The sequence below is a fragment of the Dermacentor silvarum genome, unplaced genomic scaffold (genome assembly GCF_013339745.2).
Source record: "Dermacentor silvarum isolate Dsil-2018 unplaced genomic scaffold, BIME_Dsil_1.4 Seq4291, whole genome shotgun sequence".
Taxonomy (NCBI): domain Eukaryota; kingdom Metazoa; phylum Arthropoda; class Arachnida; order Ixodida; family Ixodidae; genus Dermacentor; species Dermacentor silvarum.
The window spans coordinates 7815-26511 of record NW_023606219.1 but is presented as its reverse complement, the minus strand read 5'-3'; the positions used below and the strand labels follow the sequence as shown (position 1 = coordinate 26511).

The 18697-nt window shown below is 43.7% G+C and overlaps 1 long non-coding RNA gene across 1 annotated transcript; it reads right to left on the bottom strand.

The window, feature by feature from the left end:
- Nucleotides 1-1203: 1203 nt before the first annotated feature.
- LOC125941833 (uncharacterized) lies at nucleotides 1204-13502 on the bottom strand. Its single transcript, XR_007464643.1, has 3 exons — nucleotides 13055-13502; nucleotides 8197-8300; nucleotides 1204-1259 (listed from the first exon to the last, which is right to left on the bottom strand). It is a non-coding gene; the product is annotated as an uncharacterized LOC125941833 (long non-coding RNA).
- Between the last annotated feature and the right edge of the window lie 5195 nt (nucleotides 13503-18697).

The following is an 18697-nucleotide window of genomic DNA, read 5'->3' as shown; positions in this document are numbered from 1 at the left end:
CGACGAACGAAAGGTGAGGGTACAACTTTTCTGTCTAGTCCACACGTCATTAGCGTAATTTTTGGGCTTGGAGTGCATTGCGGCTCCACAGCGCATTTGTTCTACGTAAACGCGGTCAAACTTAGGCACCCATCGCGAAATGCCGTTGTTAGCGACGAAATCAATTTTGCTAGGCGACGAGCAGAAAGTGCGTCTGGTGACTATAACTTAACGGTTCACCATTATAAGTGCGTCGCCTGGCGAAGCGTAGAAGTTAAAGTTCGCTCGTGCCGAGTGCTGCGCAGGAGGCTGAAAGATCTCGCGGCGCAGCCGTTGCAGATATTTCAATGCCAGAGTCCTTTAAACAGGGATCGAAGAGAGCAATGCTACCCGAAGTCCCTGGATGCATTGGTTGTCTAGGGACTTTTGTGTTACAGGCGTACTCGGGCCGGGGCAACTGTAAACCGCATAAACCAGGCACAGAAGCTGCGGTGGAAAGGCGCCGTTGTGCCCTGCCAGTCTAATCGCCGTAACGACGTCTTTCTGTGCTATCACTCAGAAGCAATTCCAACATGCAGTCGTTTTTGCGCGTAGCATCTTTGCGTCCCGAAGCTCCTAGAGAACCATGGTCGTTGCATAAATGCACTCAATGCACGGTTTCTAGCTTCATAGTAGCGACGCATTCCGCTCGGCCTATAGAAAACTGCGATGCGTCACTCAGGTGTGAGAACCATGTCTTGAAGGAAACGCGCATGTTTCCGTATGCATCAGGATCGCCAAACGCTCTGGCATGAGCAACAGATGGTGTAGCACCCCGAGGAAAAGTGACCACAATTCTCAGCGTGCCGTCGGTACCACCGTCACCCAATTTCTAATTTCATAAAAAGATGTTACTCATCAAGGTTGTTCTATTATGCACTTGAATGTGTGCATAATAACAGCACTCTACTTTGTAAACAAACTGGCTTGATGTTTAGTGTACACAAGTTTGCCTGCAATTTGATTTGCTTCAAATCACACACATACCATCATTATTGACCTGTTAACTGCCATCAAAACCAAGGATATGAAATGCCTTGTTTCCAGTAGTACGTTATTCGCCTCTTAAAAAAACTGCATATGGGGCTTGTATGTCTTCCCAATAAGAAATACAAAAATGTATGTAGTCTCATTGCATACTAGGAGCTAATAATAGCCTCACTTACATTGCTGATCCTTGAGTGTTTGCCAGAGGAACTTGCCAGAGTGGAGTGTACGAGTCCATCATAGTGACGTTGTTGCTGAAATATGAACAGGAGAAATGGTGAAAGCACGTTAGTTGCAGAATACCAATACCTTTTGTTGAACATGGCAAACCTACTGCAGACCTAGTGTGCTCACACGTGTGTGTTTGCAGTTTGATAATTTAGTTGCTGCAGGCATTCAATAATTGAACTTCTCTGTTTCATAGATCCATCAACACACATTTGTGTCCACTGCTGCGCAGCCATCACTGGGGCAAGCTTCTGCAATCCAAGTCTTGTTACCTGCTCACCGCATCGTGTAGGAGGTAACATCTACAGATTTAGTTTTCCATTCATTGTTACATTTGTATTTCGTTTTTTGTTTTTCAAAATTTGGCTTTGTTGAAATCTTTTTCGTAAGAGAATCATTTACCAGAACATATTCTTTTCAATTCCTCTATTCTTTAGACATTTTTCGGCATTCTAGTTTGAAGAATTGACCAACATACATTTTTAAAAAACTCATAGAATGTACAATCCCACATTGATCCATTAAAAAAGTACACGGCCACTTGAAAGTTGGCTGTCACAAACAAAGGTAGGTTTTACTACAAACACAAACACAGCCATCCCTTCCACTGATAAAGCCTTCGCGCCATGAATTCGAAATCTTCGCAAAGGAGTGGGATAAGAAGTGTCAAATGGCTACATCTAATCAAACAAAAAATTGGGAAATACTTTGCAGGTTAAGGATAAGAACATGAACACACTTGTACCTCTACAGGAAGTTTCCGACATGTGAATTGGCGACATACTTAGTTATCTATGTTCTTATACTGCCCTGAAATAGAAACTCACTAAAAGTACTTTTTCCCGCGTTCGTGAGCAAATCCCTCTTCACCCAGCATTCTTTCTTAGCCTGGCCACTTTTTGATTTTAATGCCGTCTTAAAGTTTTTAGCAGACGTAAACCACATTACAAATCATCTGGCCAGGGTATCTGTAGTGCAGCCTGCTTGCAGGCTTGCAGTGCAAAAATTTTAAAGGCCTCTCAGCTTGATTTGAAGGCCTCTTAGAATGTATTGCATATATTTTAATCCCGTAACGGAACTTTTAGCTCATATCACACATTAGTCTTTGTCATTATTTTAATTAATACTCATATATTTTACACAATTTATAGTGACTTGTTTTAGCCTCTTTAGCCATCTTTTATCTACCATGCTACCCACTGTCCACTCCATCCATAATGATGAACCCAAAATTTGCTTGTGCCATTAAACACCACACATCATCATCATCACAAATGAAGGGCTTTGAATATGCTCCTGCTCAGACTATCGCAGCTTAGCACTTACACATGCATATTAGTACCACTAGAAAAAAAGTGGCATTATGATGTATCAGGCATTATTGCTCGAACAGTGCGAAGTCTGTTATGTAACAAAATGTGCAAATCACTTAAAATTTAGTGATCTTATGTTACAAAAGGCATTAGAACTGCATTTGACTTCAGTATGCCAGCAAACTTATTCTTGAGAGGGTAACAGGCAAGGGGAAGGACTAGAGAGCTAATCACCACACCCCCAGCTGAAATGAGTACTACGGTGCCATAATGTTATTAGCCTGCTATGACTACATTTAATTTGAATTGTCAACGTTGTAAATTGACTGAACAGTTGGTACCATGCTTCAGATATGATGAATGATAATGATACTTGAGGCATATTTGAAAACTTGACTCTAGGAACAAAGTTTCATAAATGCTTTCCTTCAGTCCCCTTTGGCCTACACATTGTCAAGCTTTCTCTCTCTCTCTCTCTCTCTCTCTCTCTCATTTTTAGTTGTGGTGCTGGTATGAGTATACTAGTAGTTAAGTTGTAGGAGCAACACCAGTAGCAAAGTGGTGGTAATAGTAGAGGCCTCTGCAGCAATAACAATAAGCATGGGTCAGACTTCTCTCATGTATGTGCCATTTGTTGTTACACAGACATGGCGATGTGTATCACTAGCACAGAAATTTCTGCATCAGCACACTAGTTTCACAGCGTTAGGTGCACACTTTTATTATTGTTTGAAATACACCTGTAATACCATTTGTATTCAAGTAAAACCTAAATGTCTCTATTTTTGCCCTCCAGGCCAGTAATGTAAGCATTGGGTTAAATATTAAACCTAATTTCTCCTCAAAAAGGCAAACTGCCAAAACCCATAGTCTTCAACTGGGAAAGGATGATGATGGTAATATGGGAATCTTCTTGAGTAATGATCAACGACTGTGGGCAGGCATGAATGTGTGTGAATGAAGCGAGAGTAAGCAGATGCACGGGAGAAAGAGAGGACGTGTTTGTGAGTGTGAGTGTCTACCAAGTTTACTAAGGTCGGCTCCTCACACTTATCTGCTCAAAAATGTGATGCGCGGGGTAGACCGATCAACAGTGGTGGTCAAACAGGGTATGTCGTTGGGGCCAGAAATTCGACAAGGAGACTTGACTTTGTCAGGGCAGCAACTGCTTTCCTTGGCAGCATGCGTTGCCTGCTCTTGGGGTACGGCGGCGGAAAGGCGAACCAAGCGGCGACCTAACCGAAGCTCCAGGGAATCTCGAAGTCATAGAGGACCAAGCCATCGAAAGCAACCTCCACCACTTATGAGATGGCTGTTACCTCCACGCTTTATTCGGCAGGGCCACTGAAGAGGAGTTTGCCATGATGGTGAATACATACAGATCAAGATGAGTGAAAATACAGGCTCACACTATTCGTAGTTACTCTCCGCCCATCCTCATTGGGTGAGGACGAAAATAAGCTGGTGCTAGAGTAGGGCGAGGGAACTGACGGTGTTAAAAAAAGCACAATTAGAGGGGGGAGAGGGTTTAGTTTTGATAGCTATTCAACAGGTAGAGGTCCAGCTGCACTTCCATTCTTCCAGGGACAAAGTAGTGACATCCACATGTTAACTGCAATTAACAGGCACGAATATTCCAAAGGGAGTTCTCGAATATGTTCGTACTACTAATGGCACAAATATAAGCAGCACCGTGAACTTAAGATTAATGCTAACCATATCCCCCTCGCACAGATTTGCTTCTTTTTCTCTCGAGCCATTATTTACTAAATTATCATACAGCTTCATTTTAATTTCTTCTCTCCATTTATTTAATATTTGGTCAACCTCTTTTCTCTCTTTCTGAGCTTTCGACAAGGTGTATACCGATATTCATTGCTTTCATTTTCTGTTTACACTATATTTACTCCTAACTCACTCGCAGCCGCACACTCCCAATTTCAGTTTCGCACGCTCTGATAGACGAATTTCATTGTGCTACTGTTCCTCAAGTAATCGCATTTCTTCAAATCTATATGTTGATATGGCTTGTGCAGAGAGCTCGCTTCAATTTGCCGGTTACAATGCACCCACTGAAATTAGAGGTTTAAAAGTTAATTATTGAATTCTTGTTAATTAGCAACGAATTACTTCATATCATCCGTAACTCCACGTTTGCCACCGCTCACAGCATGTCTTCGAAGAAATTGTCCTTTTATTTCAAAATGGCTATTTTTAAATATTACTAAATGTCTTCGTAGAAACACCCGGTATAAATGCTGCCACGGAAATCTGTTGCTGCCCTGACAAAGACAAGTCCCCTCATAAAACATTGGCTCCAGTGACACAGCTTGTTCGTCCACTGTTGATGCACATTCATTCATGCATGCACTTCACGCCTTCATCTTACGGTGAATCTCTGTCTTGAGTGGCATTGAAGTGACATACGTGGAGTCACTGAGGGGAACGCTAAAGAAGATGCATGCAATGACCACACATGCACCCATCGTTCCTGGAAGCTAGCGGTGCACTTTGCTGTTTGTAAAGGATCAAACAACAAAGTAATGCTTACTCGCCTCTATTCTCTGTGGGCAGCCACCACATTAATTTTGGCCTTTGACCTCTTTTTTCTTCTCAACACTGTCCCCTTGTTCCATGCTGCCTCAAAGCTTGTCTTTTCCCCATGAGCATGTTCACCCATGCATGCAGTTGCACAGACGCAAAAAGTTCTTATTCCGAACTGAAACTTTATCACTTTAAAGTATTCGTCTTCCTGTGCGTGTTTTTTTCCCCCAGACATATAACTGTGTGTTAGAATACTACTAAAAAGAGCATTTGCACACTGTCATGTTTGAAATATACTAAGGATAAAGTCTTGTGCTAAGTGCAGTGAAGTCTTGCTTGACAGCCACCCATTTGAAATGGAATGTACACTGGTTGGAGATAACACAGCAAGTAGCACCATGTGACTGGTAGGTCTGTAATCTTTAAAATCTGCTATAGCTCAGCTATTTTATTTATAGCACACAGGCGTGGCACATTGCATGCGTACAGGCTTGCTTTGTGCAGGAACTGCAAAACTGCAGTTGCGTTCATGTCGTCTGTACCTGCGCTTCTCATCTGTATGGTTTTGCTCAATACACAGTATCAATCAGTAATTGCATACAACATTTGCTGGCCTGTCCATATCCCAGCACCTTTAAGCATTCTCTATCTCTCTTTCTCTCGTGTAGCCTTTGCCCTTGGACACAGCCATATGCTGAACATCCAATTGAAGAAGTTGTTGCAGGAGCCATATTTTTGTAAGGATCCATTTCATGCTCAAAGTGAGTGTGGCTGGAACATCCCCACAGTAAATTCATAGCTTGCACATATTGTACACAGGAGATGTACAAAAGCAAGCGAAAATCTGAAGACCACAAGTGTCATGAACATGAAAATGCCTTCTTATTTCGTGGCCTAGGTAGGCAGTCAGAAATAATGCGGTGCAATGTTTACGTGCTTTTCACCAATGCAGCACACTTCTCAATTTGAGGCTGTATCGCCACACCAGAACATTAAATTTCTAACTGCTGCCGCGGGCCCAAAGCTTTTGCTCATGATAGTTACGCAGATGCTTACAGCGCGGATATTTCGTTTTCTTTCATAAACGTCCACTTTGTACTTGAGCACATAGTTTATGTCGAGTGACATGGCCCTTGAGCAGCACTGTGGGCACACATATATTGCGACTGTCTCGTGCAATGATATGCTTATACAATAGCACACAAGCAATTCATTTTTCACCATCTGCATGCATTCCAAAGGATATGGTAGTCCAAACAGCTGAGTGTTCGTCTCATGACATGCCCTGCAGCAGCAGTAATGCTCCATCCCATCATTTGAGTTGCAACTGATCACTCATTGGCAGCTGCTTTGCCAATTCATTTCATATCTTCACTAACGAAAGAGGATACCACTGCCCTATTTTGAACCTCTACCATATGTCTCACCCTTACTTGCTTTACTGCCTTGCGGCTGCTGTGTGTTTAGTGCCAAGCAGGGCTAAAAATGTGTTACAAGTGCCAACATACTTTAAAGGGACACTAAAGGCAAATACTAAGTCGACATGGACTGTTTAACTACCATACCAGAAACCTTGCAATGCTTGTTTCGTGCAAAGAAAAGACTTAGTTTAAGAGAAAATTGCACCTGAAGGGTCCAAGTACCTTTCTGGCAATTCAAATCTCTCGCTACGCCAACCGGGGAGTACTGGCATTGCATATGCCATCACCACCCATTGCTGCCGTCAGTGAGTAAAACGGTGCCTGACAGACAGCGGTATGATGCACCGCTGCAGCTGCTTTTGGTCAAGTGGTATGGACCGTTTGGGCATCCCACATCACATGGAAGTGGAATTCTGTGCTACTTGCAGTTTGTGCGAGTTTCGCGAGCCAGCAAAACCAGCACAGCACTACGCGATAACGGACTACTGAAACGCGTAAGCGCGGGCGACGCAGAGTCGAGCGAAAGTGAAACGTTTGAACCTCCTGTGTTGTCGTCAATGGTGTAATGTCAATAAGTTCTTTTTTCTAAAATTCAAATAGTCGAGAAGCATTTTCTTTCATCTTATAATACAATATAATGATGTTTTTATAATGAGTGGTTGAGTACTAGTGACAGAATTTAAATGAGGAGTGCCTTCGTCATCGGTCAAGTACTTGAATGTTTTGGGGGAGTCTCTAATCGTGTCCTGCATATACCTAAAGTCCTCAATTACTAAGGCTCTGTTCGCGATAATATTGGTGCCTTAGAGATACTCAAGGCCTAATCCGTCACTTTAGCTTGACTTAGTATTTGCCTTTAGTGTCCCTTTAAGACATTTCAATTTGCCCACCTTAAGACCCAAAGTAACATATTATGTGCCCTTGCCATGTCGCAGGTTCTCTGTTGAGCCGACCAGACAGCGTACCAAAGGCGCACACGAAAGGGCAGGTCTCAACTCCTGTAGAATTTGCAGATGACTATGAAAGACAATAAATTATGGAAGAGTCGCATGAATTGGTGCAGTTAAGAGTGCCGAACAATGAGCACAAGTTTCCTATTGGGTCATTCCACACGAAACATTCCCAGACCCTAAAGCAACTGTAGCCGATTTTCTTGGAAAAAATTGTGCTAGTTGGCGATTGTGTGAACGATGTCTTGCGAAAGTATTTTTCTTGGAAAAATGTTTTTGGGGATGTAAGCGCTCTTTCAAAGTTCTGCAAGGAAGCAAAAGTTGGTTGGAGGTAAATTTTTTTTAAACCAAGTGCAAAACTAGGTACAATGAAAAATTTATTTTAGAATATTCTACTGGAGTAGGTATTTCATGTGACGTCGTAGGTGAACACATTAATTTTCCACATTTAATCAGCCCAGTAATAAGCACGCATTTTCATAATTTTTTTTTGCATGAACATAGCTAACGTTTCAGCCACAATCGGAAGCCGGAAGATATCGCCCCTCACCCCTTAGTTATGCACCCTGTACATACCTATATTCTGTTTAACACTTTGTGTTGTTATAGCTCAAAAACTATTTGACTTAGCTTTAATCTTCTTTGTTAACAGTTTGCTTGACTAATTTTCTCCCAGAGTAATATAGTGGATGGATCTAGATTAATTTAAAAATTGTGGGAGTACGTAATACCTACAAAAATATGAGCTCAGAAGGAGCTGTGCAGATAGCACATGGCTTTTCCTTCTTCATTGAAGCCTAGTGATCAGGCTTGGCAGTAGTATTTGGTGCAGTGGCAGCCTGTAATGTCAACTGGACTGTTACTGTGCAATCTGGCTGCAGAGGCCCACAGCAACATTTATGCTGCAGACTTCGAGGACAGTAGGCGCTGCTCATGACCAAAGCCACTACACTGAGTGGCAAACTAAATATTCAGTACTCTACTCACAGGACTGCACTAAACCTGCCCTCTGTGCCTCCGCTCCAAAATAGTGTCTAAGAGAGACTGATATTGAAAGTCGTTCACCTTTGCCCTGACATCATGGAAATAAGCGAGCAAAACCAACGGGAAGGGTTGAGTTACGGCCTTGCTAGTACAACATATTTTCTAGTTCTTAGAGCAGGAATTTGATACACCCGCCACAGTGGCTCAGTCAGCTAAGGCGTTGCGCTGCTGAGCACGAGATCGCGAAATCGAATCCCGGCCAATGGAAGCGAAATGCAAAAACGTCCGTGTGCTTGCGTTGTAGTGCACGTTAAAAAACCCCAGGTGGTCAAAATTAATCTGGAGCCCTCCACTACGGCGTGCCTCATAATCAGAACTGGTTTTGGTATGTAAAACCCTTGAAAGATGGAATTTGATACAAGATGTATAGAACTCGAGATACACACTAGCACTTGTGTGTGTCTCGACTTCTGTCCGCTTGTCTGAATTTTCTGCACTAGGAACCAGAAAATAATCAGCTGGTACACCTATAGAAATTCTTCCTGAGTAGGTCAGTGGTGCATTTACCTCCGCATTCTTAGGTTGTCGCCATTCAAAGCAGTCATGTGCTTCAAGTATCAGTGCCACTGAAATGACATGTTTGCTGATAGGCTACTAAAGTTACCTTTTCCTTTTTTTTTCATGGGTCACAGCCATCTTAATTTTTAAGTCCTGCATTTTGCAATGAACAGTATGGCCTAATATTAGATGTAATATACATCACTTTCTGGTGCACAAACTTTCTATGACGTACGACAGCAAATAGTGCTGTGCTGCAGGCAGTCAAGTCATGTGCAGAAATGTGGTTGCCTGTGTCTGGAGCACATGAAGCTGATACACAAGGAAGGAGCTGCTGAAGACATTATGCTCCATGGAACGCTGCCCTTGCCCTTTTCCACACGGTACCTTGTGCACACCTTAATATTTTTATTACTGATCATGAAATTGAGTGTGTATTAGCTTTTATAAATAAACACAGCACATCAACAGCGCTCACTTGCAAATGCTGTACCACATTAACTTTTCTTTGGTGCAACTTATACAAAGTTTTGATATGCGGTCACACCTTGTATAAAAAATGCAGTAATAAAGTTTTGTGAAAAAATAATGAGAAGCAGTTATCATTCACGTGCATAATTCATGGAGTATCAAGAGTCACTGAGCATTATCACAGCTGAATTTGCTGAGGCTGGCTTACACTAATTACTATAGTCGCAGTGTTTTTCTGCCTTTGTGGCATGTTTTTTAAAGCTTCGTATCGGTAGCAGGTTCAATGCACCAATGTCTATTGCTGGAGCCACACTACTGAAAAGCAGGAATTCCCATGCTCAGTATTGTCTTGTCATAATTTATGGGTATAGAGATACAAAGCTCAGTTATAACACATTGTAAAAAGAACACAAAAGTGCATTCCTCTTGTAAGAAATCTGCGGCGGTATTCTTGGACAATCACTTTCAGGGATATTTTCACCTTCACAAGATTTCACGAGACTAGCACAAGACACGTTCGGCATCTACGGGCCACAGTGTTTTTTCACTGTGCCAACTTTACTGAGATAGTGGGCCAGGAACGCCATCGTCTTTAGATATCGATGTGTCAGGTGCTGGTCTCATGAAATCTTGTGAAAGCGAAAGCATCTCTGAAAGTGAAAATGCGGGATCGAATCCCGGCCGAATTTGGATGAAGGTGAAATGCAAAAACGCCCGTGCGCTTGCGTTGTAGTGCACGTTAAAGAACCCCAGCTGGTGAAAATTAACCCGGAGCCCTCCACTGCGGCGTGCCTCATAATCAGAACTGGTTTTGGCATGTAAAACCCCAGAAAGGAGAAAGAAGATCGTCCGAGAATACCTTCCCTGTTTTGTCAGCATGAAAAGGCACCTACTGTAATTCATCATACTCGCACTAGTTCTGGTACACACAAAAAAACCCCACGATGTCCAAATGGATCCAGAAACCTTCCGTTTCGTTTCTCTAATAACCTGGGTGTATGTTTGGAACGGAAGACATTACCTGTTAATGTTGCGTCGAGAGCAGTTTGCATAGTCATCATGACACTTGTAAACATGCAGAAATAGTTTGCTGAGAAGCCCACAAACCAAGTAGCAGTTGTACTGAAGCATGCCAAGTGTAATCACAGTCAACTGTTACCCGCCGTGGTTGCTCAGTGGTTATGGTGTTTGGCTTCTGAGCACAAGGTCGCGGGATCGAAATGCAGCCATGGCGGCCACATTTTGATGGAGGCGAAATGCAGAAAACACCCATGCACTTTATTTAGGTGCACGTTAAATAACCCAAGGTGGTCCAAATTAATCCCGAGTCCCCCACTACGGTGTGCCTCATAATCAGATGGTGGTTTTGGCACGTAAAACCCCATAACTTAACAGTCAACAACTGTTATGGGCATTTTTATCAGGTGCATTTTCAGGTAATAGAGGTGCATGTTTAGGTAACGTTACGATCTTTGTTCAGTGATTGTTTATGTCAGTGCAAAAAAAAAAAAAAGCTTCTTGGTTGGTGCTACATACAGCTAAAGGGGGCTTGTTCACGAGACTGCCAAAAGCAGATGTCACCACTGTGGTAAAACATTATTTAACTGTTGGAATGCACTGTCATGACGAACTGTGCAGTTCCTTTACACCACAAAAAAAAGGCCAGTTGATGTTGGCAGGATACAAGTGATACCATTGTTCTTTTTGCTAAATCATGCCTGTATCAGTTCTCATTTTGTTTTTTCAGAGTCAATACATGGGATACTGTGAAAAGTGAATAAATTATTTCGGACCCGGCAGTGGTAACTGAATGCCTTGCTTAATTGGAACTTGTGTGGTACCATGGAGCCTGGAGGTTGCATAATTTTTGTGTGCGTTTGCAAAAACATTGACTCTAATAAAAGGGCGAACTTCTTAGTCGCTGCAACTTTCTCTCTTTTTGGATGTCATTGTCTGCGTCGTTGTGGTCACATAAGTGCTAGATATCAGAAACGTTGAAAGAACCTCATATGTAAATCAGAGATATGTATAGTTAATCTATCCCTGTGGGAACCACATTCAACAATTTTTGAGTTGCACTACTATTTGATGGAATGCCTAGGCCTCTTGCATAATCTGATCATTACCAGCTTTATTCATTTTCTAGTAGCCATTGGAGGTGCTTCATTATGTTCCATAGACATACTGAGCAGCCTATTAGAATCTCTAAATGCTGTTATTTACACAGTGTTATGTATTTGTCTGTGAATGCAGCTTTGCATTCAATGATCCTTCAGACATTCTGCACACTGTTCTGTAACTCCAGCTTTGCTGACTAAAAAAATTTTAAAAATGGTTAGTTGGACAGCACCACAGGAGCAACAGTTGTTTTTCTTAAAATCCTTGTCATGGAGAAAGAGGGCAGACTGGAGAACCATATGTGCTGCCTCTCTGTGCTCACAGCATCAAGCTTTTCTACGAGGTCATCCATGCAAATGTCGTCATGGCATTAGCCATAGAACGCTACTGCATTAAAGATGCAATTCATTTATTGCAAGGGCACACAATTAGCACTTTTCAAAGACAGAGGATGCAAAGCCAGTGTTATCTTTGTCCCTAGTAATATGCCATATGCACATCGAACATACCCACAGGAATGTTCTACACACATTGCACGACATGTATGACAAGCAAGAAATTTGTGTGTGTACATGTCCCTACCGGCTAGGCTACCTTGCATTAAGAAGTAATGTGAATAGGCCTTGCTCATTTGACCAAACCCTTATCATCTTCGTCAGTCACATGACATGTCACTTGATGTGCCTGCTGTTTACTTTGTTACTGTTGAGACTGCCCATTTGCACAATAACTTAACAGAATATGATTATAAACGTGAATATATTAGATTGCCCTGTCGATGTATTTGCGCGAGCCAATCGGCTTTGTTCAGCCGTGAAGCCATGCTGAACTCCGACGTACGCCTCGCATGTAGCGTTACCCAATCGAGGCTTCGGTTAGTGGTAGACGGGAGCCTCTACATACAAAACACGGTGCGAAAAACAAGACGCGACGCAACAAAACAAAGCAAACGTCCTCTATTTGACAAATGCAAACATGCAATTGGCGACGATAGCTTACGTTGTAGGACTCGCTTTGGCAAACTAGGCGACTGATATACGTAGCTTGGACGCTTCAAAATAATTTCAGCTTGTGTCTGTTAACGTTTTTCTGTTTTCATGTTAAGCAAACCGCTTACACTGAGCCTGCAGCCGTGTGGTTTCTTCGTAACAGTTACGGTGCTTACATGACACGCATACCTCGAACAAGCATTAGCTGCGCGTCTAGCACTTGAACTTTTCTTTTCTTTGTTCTTTAACAGGATTTGCATAAATGCTCCAGTCACTGTAAATGCGCCAAGCAAAAGAACGATTTTCCGATGCGAGCGTGACAAGCTGTCGGCAGAACTAACAGCCCTTGTTGATAACAAAATACTACAAATGACGTGATGTCATTCCGACTAGCGAGGACGCGGCATATATTCAGTTGTAAAAAGCACACCTCAATCTTTGGCAGCTTTACTGTTTCTATTGGTATAACTTACCCTTCTTTTCATCCACGACGTTTCTCTATCGATAGAGTCTGCACATTTCACTAATGTAGCACCGCTTGTGTCCTTGCAGCACAACTCACTCGAGCACTCGCATTGACGTTTGTTCTCACCACACAAATAGGCGGACAACTCGCGAAGAAAACGACTGAACAACAGTAAAAATTTCCGCGTGCACGATTTGTCCACAACCGACACAATACCGCCATCCCGCCTCAACCTGAACGTCCAGGGAGCCGCCGTCGGCGCTTGTCCTTAGACAACGCAAAATTCCCCACATGAGCCCTGCATGTCCCTAATCACTCAGTTGTGGCCAGTTTTCCGTGGTTGAGGAACATTGGTGCCTATGCACGGCACATCGTGTCTTCGCGTTCCTTGTGGGGCTGGGTACAATTGTTTAGCGTCATTACACGAAGTCGCCGAGTCATCCTTGCTCGGCCAGGCGATTAAGTTATATACTGCACTTGGACATGTAGCTACGTGTGGGCGTGTTTTTGTAATGTCAAACTGTATTTCCTCCTGTCAACCAAAAAATAGAAAAAAGTTTCAGCCAGTACCAGCATGAGCAAGCGACTTTCATGGAGGAACTTCCAGGAAACCCTGTATAGTTGTCCAATATCAGTTTATTTATGCGCGCGGCTTCGCTTTTGTTCCATTCAGCCAATAGAACATGATGTAGATGATGTCTAGAAAAGTGTCATTGCTGTTTTCAAGATGTAGCTTGTGGCCCTTTAACTTACAAAATGCATTGCGCAGTCGAGTACAACAGACATTGGCGCCATTGACGCGACGTTTTAATCTTGATAGCGCAACGCTAATATGGAATTATGGGCTTGAGTGCGTTCTGTCTCTGAGAAGTACTCTAGAGCTTTCTAACTGGGAAATAAAGAGCCTTTTCAATTCATTTAGCGTACGTCTTTCTAGCAGGCCCGAAAACATCTAGAGCACCAACAATAAGAGCGCACAGAAGCATCGTAACTTCTCTGAAGAATTAAGTCCCCCATTTGCCTGCGTTTCTGTATTGTGGATTTCTGTTAGCGCTCATTTTTATTTGAAATCCATGGCTGCATTCATTTAGTAACTGCCAGAGCCCCCTAAAGGAATCTCCTTAATTACAATACAGATTTTACGAAGTTAACATGGAATGTTTCATATTGGGACTTGCTTTGGCCTAGTTATATGCATGTTTATTCGTTTTTAAAAAGTCTGGAGAAAAAACGAAAAAAAAAAAAAACGTATGGCAACGGTACATATACAAACCTTTAAATTATGGTATTGTACGTGCCAAACTCACGATCTGATTATGATGCACGCCATAATGGTGGACTCCGGATTAATTTTGACCACCTGGGGCTCATTAACGAGCACCCAATGCACGGTACACGAACGTTTTCGCATTTCGCTCCCATTGAAATGCATTCGCCGCGGCCGAGATTTGATCCCGCGCTCTCGGGCTTAACATAAGCACGAAGCCACTACGCCACCACGACGGGTATAATGTTGCACACAGGGGTACTCTTTGCGTGTCTGTCTCGTCATCGTATGGTCATTTTTGTGTCGTATCTCAATTTCAGAAGTTTCTCCTAACTTATCCTCGCTAACACAAAACGCGTCAGTATTTTTTTTTATATATATATAACCACTTCTACTAAAAGCTCCTCCGTTATGCCTGTTCTATCTGCCCCCTGTGCATATACGGCCGTGGTTCACTTTACCTGAGGGCTGAACACACCCGGGTGTACAAGTCTAGAGGCCACAGCATCAGCAAAGAAGTGAAATGTCTTCCAGCACAGCCGTGCAAGCTGGAATTGCGTCAGAACATTACATTGGTCGAACAGGTACACGTAGGCTGCCCCACTTGATTTCAGTCTGCATGCCTTGGCTACGAGAATATATATATATATATATATTCATGGCATTTGTGGCGTTGCGCTGCTGAGCACGAGGTTGCGGGATCGAATCCCGGCCGCGGCGGCCGCATTTCGATGGAGGCGACATGCAAGAACGCCCGTGTACTTGCGTGTGCACTAAAACGCAAGCGCACGGGCGTTTTAGTGCATGTTACAAAAAGAAAAAAAAAAAAAAACCACGTGGTAAAAATTATTACGGAGCCCTCCACTACGGCGTGCCTCATAATCAGAACTGGTTTTGGCATGTAAAACCCCAGAAAAAAGAAGACTTTTGTTCGCGACTGTACGTCTCCTGAGCTGAATGAAACTTCGAATCAGTTATTTCTCATCATCCGCGCGTGATGCGACCATCTGATACTCCCAGCACGTCTGCATGCAGTGTACTGTGCGAGATCGTAACAGAAGCCTGCTGCAGCAAAGTTTTCTTGCCGTCTGCTAGAGTTTCCATTGTGTCCTTTATGACTACGAGAAGAAGAGATCACTGAAGACTTGGTCTGGCTCTGTAAATCTTATAACTGTTCCGTAAATAGATTTCCCCTCTGCCTCCTTCCGCAACAGTATCTTTATGTATTCGTTTATTCTCGAACCGAGTCACTTTTATTTTATTTTATTTTTTTTTTTTGCCACCGACACTCTCGGTTCACTTCTGGTGTCCCCTGCTAGAGATACTTCTTAGCGGATGAAAAAAAAAAACAAAAAAAAAACGGTATTTTCCAATAAATTATTTGCACTGGAGCCTTGCACTGCTGTCGCAGTGAAATTAATCAGGTTTTAGTACGACTGAATGTACAGTATACAACTTCTATATTCGAATGCACCATGCATTTTATTTATTGGTAAATACAACGCGAAACCCATCGTCTTCTCGGCAGAGTCATAAGCCAAAAAGAGGAACCGATGCTCGTTTTGGGAACGCAGCCCCTCCACGTTTCAACGATGTACGGGCGTTACAGTCGAACTACCCGAAAGTGCCCCGCTGATGCTCTTTATCTAGCTCCTGTGGATATGTGAAGAAAGACCACACGGGAGAAGGTGCTTGTACAGGGTGTACTGTCCCAACTATTATGCGCCAAGATTTAAGAAAAGAGCAATTGCGTTACTCGAAGAAAACATAGTGCATATTGTTTCCGGTACAGTGGATTAGCCACCAGTAATGTTTTTGTTACTGACCTTTCATTAGGTAATTGTAATTAATCATCTAACTCGAGATGTATTGTCCTAATTATCGAAGTGTCAATGAGAAAATTGTAGAGCAACGTGATAAACTCCCATACAAATACGTGCTACATCAAAGTCAGAGGCGTAGCCAGAAATTTTCTTCGGGGGGGGGGGGGGGGGGGGGGGGGCAAGCTTCTGCTTTCCTCTACGTCACGTGATCGATAATAAATGTCGGTAGTTTAAGCAGACTCTATACATGTATATCAAAGACATAGGACCCCCCCCCCCCCCCCCCCCCTCGTGTGTGCGTGTGCTCGTGAAGAAATTAACTAAAAAGTAAGCTCAGTAAGTACAGTAAGTACGACAGGTACAGTGGGCGTTTGGAGCAACTGTCTCTCATCGCGCCACTGAATGGACCAGTCTTCGAAAACGCATCATTGAGACGACCCGTGCGATCGGAGAAGACATCATTAATTGTTAATTTCCGTTAAGCGTAGATGGCGTCGTCCTCGTTGGGGCGAAGTGCGTTTCACAAGTCAAGGCCTAGGACGGCTATACGCGTGAAAATGCACGTGTGACCCCATAGCAATAGCTTCTTCGCTGCGTCTTTGTGCTAGAAAACTTAAATACGCGCAAAAACGCGTAAGGCTTTTTTTTTTTTTTTTTTCGAAGCTTTCGTCGCCCTGCTCCCTCATACGAGAGGGTTGCATTTCCTGCGGCAAGTGCATGGGCCGCTGTGTCTTCCGCTGTGTGCGAGCGTGCAGCCGTCATTTGCCTTTACGTCAACAGATTCAGAATTGTACAGAATATTTCACCGCACAGCATAGATATGGCATGTGTACGCATTTTAAGTAGTGCGTGCAACTCATTTCTGCTTCACTTACGCCGGTGCAAACAGGAAGCGGCTTTGTACCTCACAGAATCTCGACTGATTGGTGTACTAGTGATGCAGGAATGAACTCCGGTATTGTTCAGTGCATAGCGCACATAATCAATTTCTCAGGACGCGTGAACTCCGACGAGAACTGTCAGCGCCTGCAACAAAAGTTTACTTACGCTGTACTGCGCACAGCAGTAATTCATGCTTGTCGGCTGTCTGTTTCGTGCATTTTGTTGCGAGTCGGTGGAATTTCACTGCTGTCATCAACCCCTTCGTTTGTACATTGATGGTTTGGGATTCCACAACAAAACAGCAACTACCAGCCTTCCGTAATTGCTGATTTGGGATTCAACAACACAACAGTAATTACCAGCCTTCCGTAGGGGCGCAATCGCAAACAAGAGACATTTCTCGCGCAGACTAAGATCCTGCGCGAGCGCAGGCCTAACCGGCACCTGAAGGGAAGCGGCGGAAATGTATACCGGAGATTTCGACCACCTGGGGTCTTTAACGTGCACCTAAATCTAAGTAAACGGGCCTCGAGCGTTTTCGCCATCATCTAAAATGCGGCGGCCGCATTTGTTGCGAATTTGTTGCTTCAGAATGCGGCCGCCACATTCTCGCCCAAAACTTCACAGTGTCAAAGCCTTGACAAACACCGTGACAGTTTTTTCCATATGCAGACATGATTCGCTGTAAATTACCAACCCAAACGGAAGCGCCCAGGAATGAAATTGTGATAGTAGCACCGGTTTCATGAATTATGTCAGCGCAAATCGACGAAAACAAAGGGTGGGTAAGTGGGGGCGGGGGGTTTGACCCCCCCCCCCCCCCCCCCCCGGCTACGCCCCTGATCAAAGTGTTTTTCCGAGTGTGAATGGAGCACGCGAATACACGCAAAATTGCCGCGCGACTGGCCGCTCGAGGTACTTTGCGTGCATTCGCGGGCTTCTTTCACGTTCGGAAAAACACTATTATAGCACGTATTGAGCAAAAGAAAGCTGTATCGGGAGTTTTTCAGTGTTGCTCTACTATTTTATCATCGACACTTTGATAATTAGGACAGTACATCTCGAGTTACATGATTAATTACAATTATCTAATTAAATCTCAGTAATGACAACATTACTGGCGGCTACACCACTGTACTGGAAACAATATGCACTGGGTTTTCTTCGAGTAACGCTTTTCTTAAATCTTGTTGCATGATAGTCGGGACCCCCTGTATAAGTGCCGTGACCTACTAGCACGCCGCAGCCACACCACACGCACGAGCTGCCATCGGCAGGTGTATGGACATCCGCGTGCCGAGCCTTTATTTTTTCATCACCCCTACGAAAATTATTTACAGCAGAATCAGCTTTTGTCGTTCACATGGGATATGAGAGCGATTTTGTGCTCGACAACGACCAGCGACGGCGACCAGCGACGGCTTTGAGTAACGAAACGGGCCGTCGTGCGAACAGATCGCTCGTTCTTGTCGCTCGATCGCTCGGTTCTGGAAATTCGGAATTCGTCGCTCGGGTCGCTCGGAACTGCTAATCTTCTGAGAATCATGGGAGGGATTACCCATGACGGCGCATTTCATCTCCCTATTCCCCGCCAGCAGCTACGTCCCGCACCGCCACCAAGTGGCTTCACCCGGGAAAGCGGAGTTAACCTTCCCTGGACGGGGCAGACTTGCCCCTT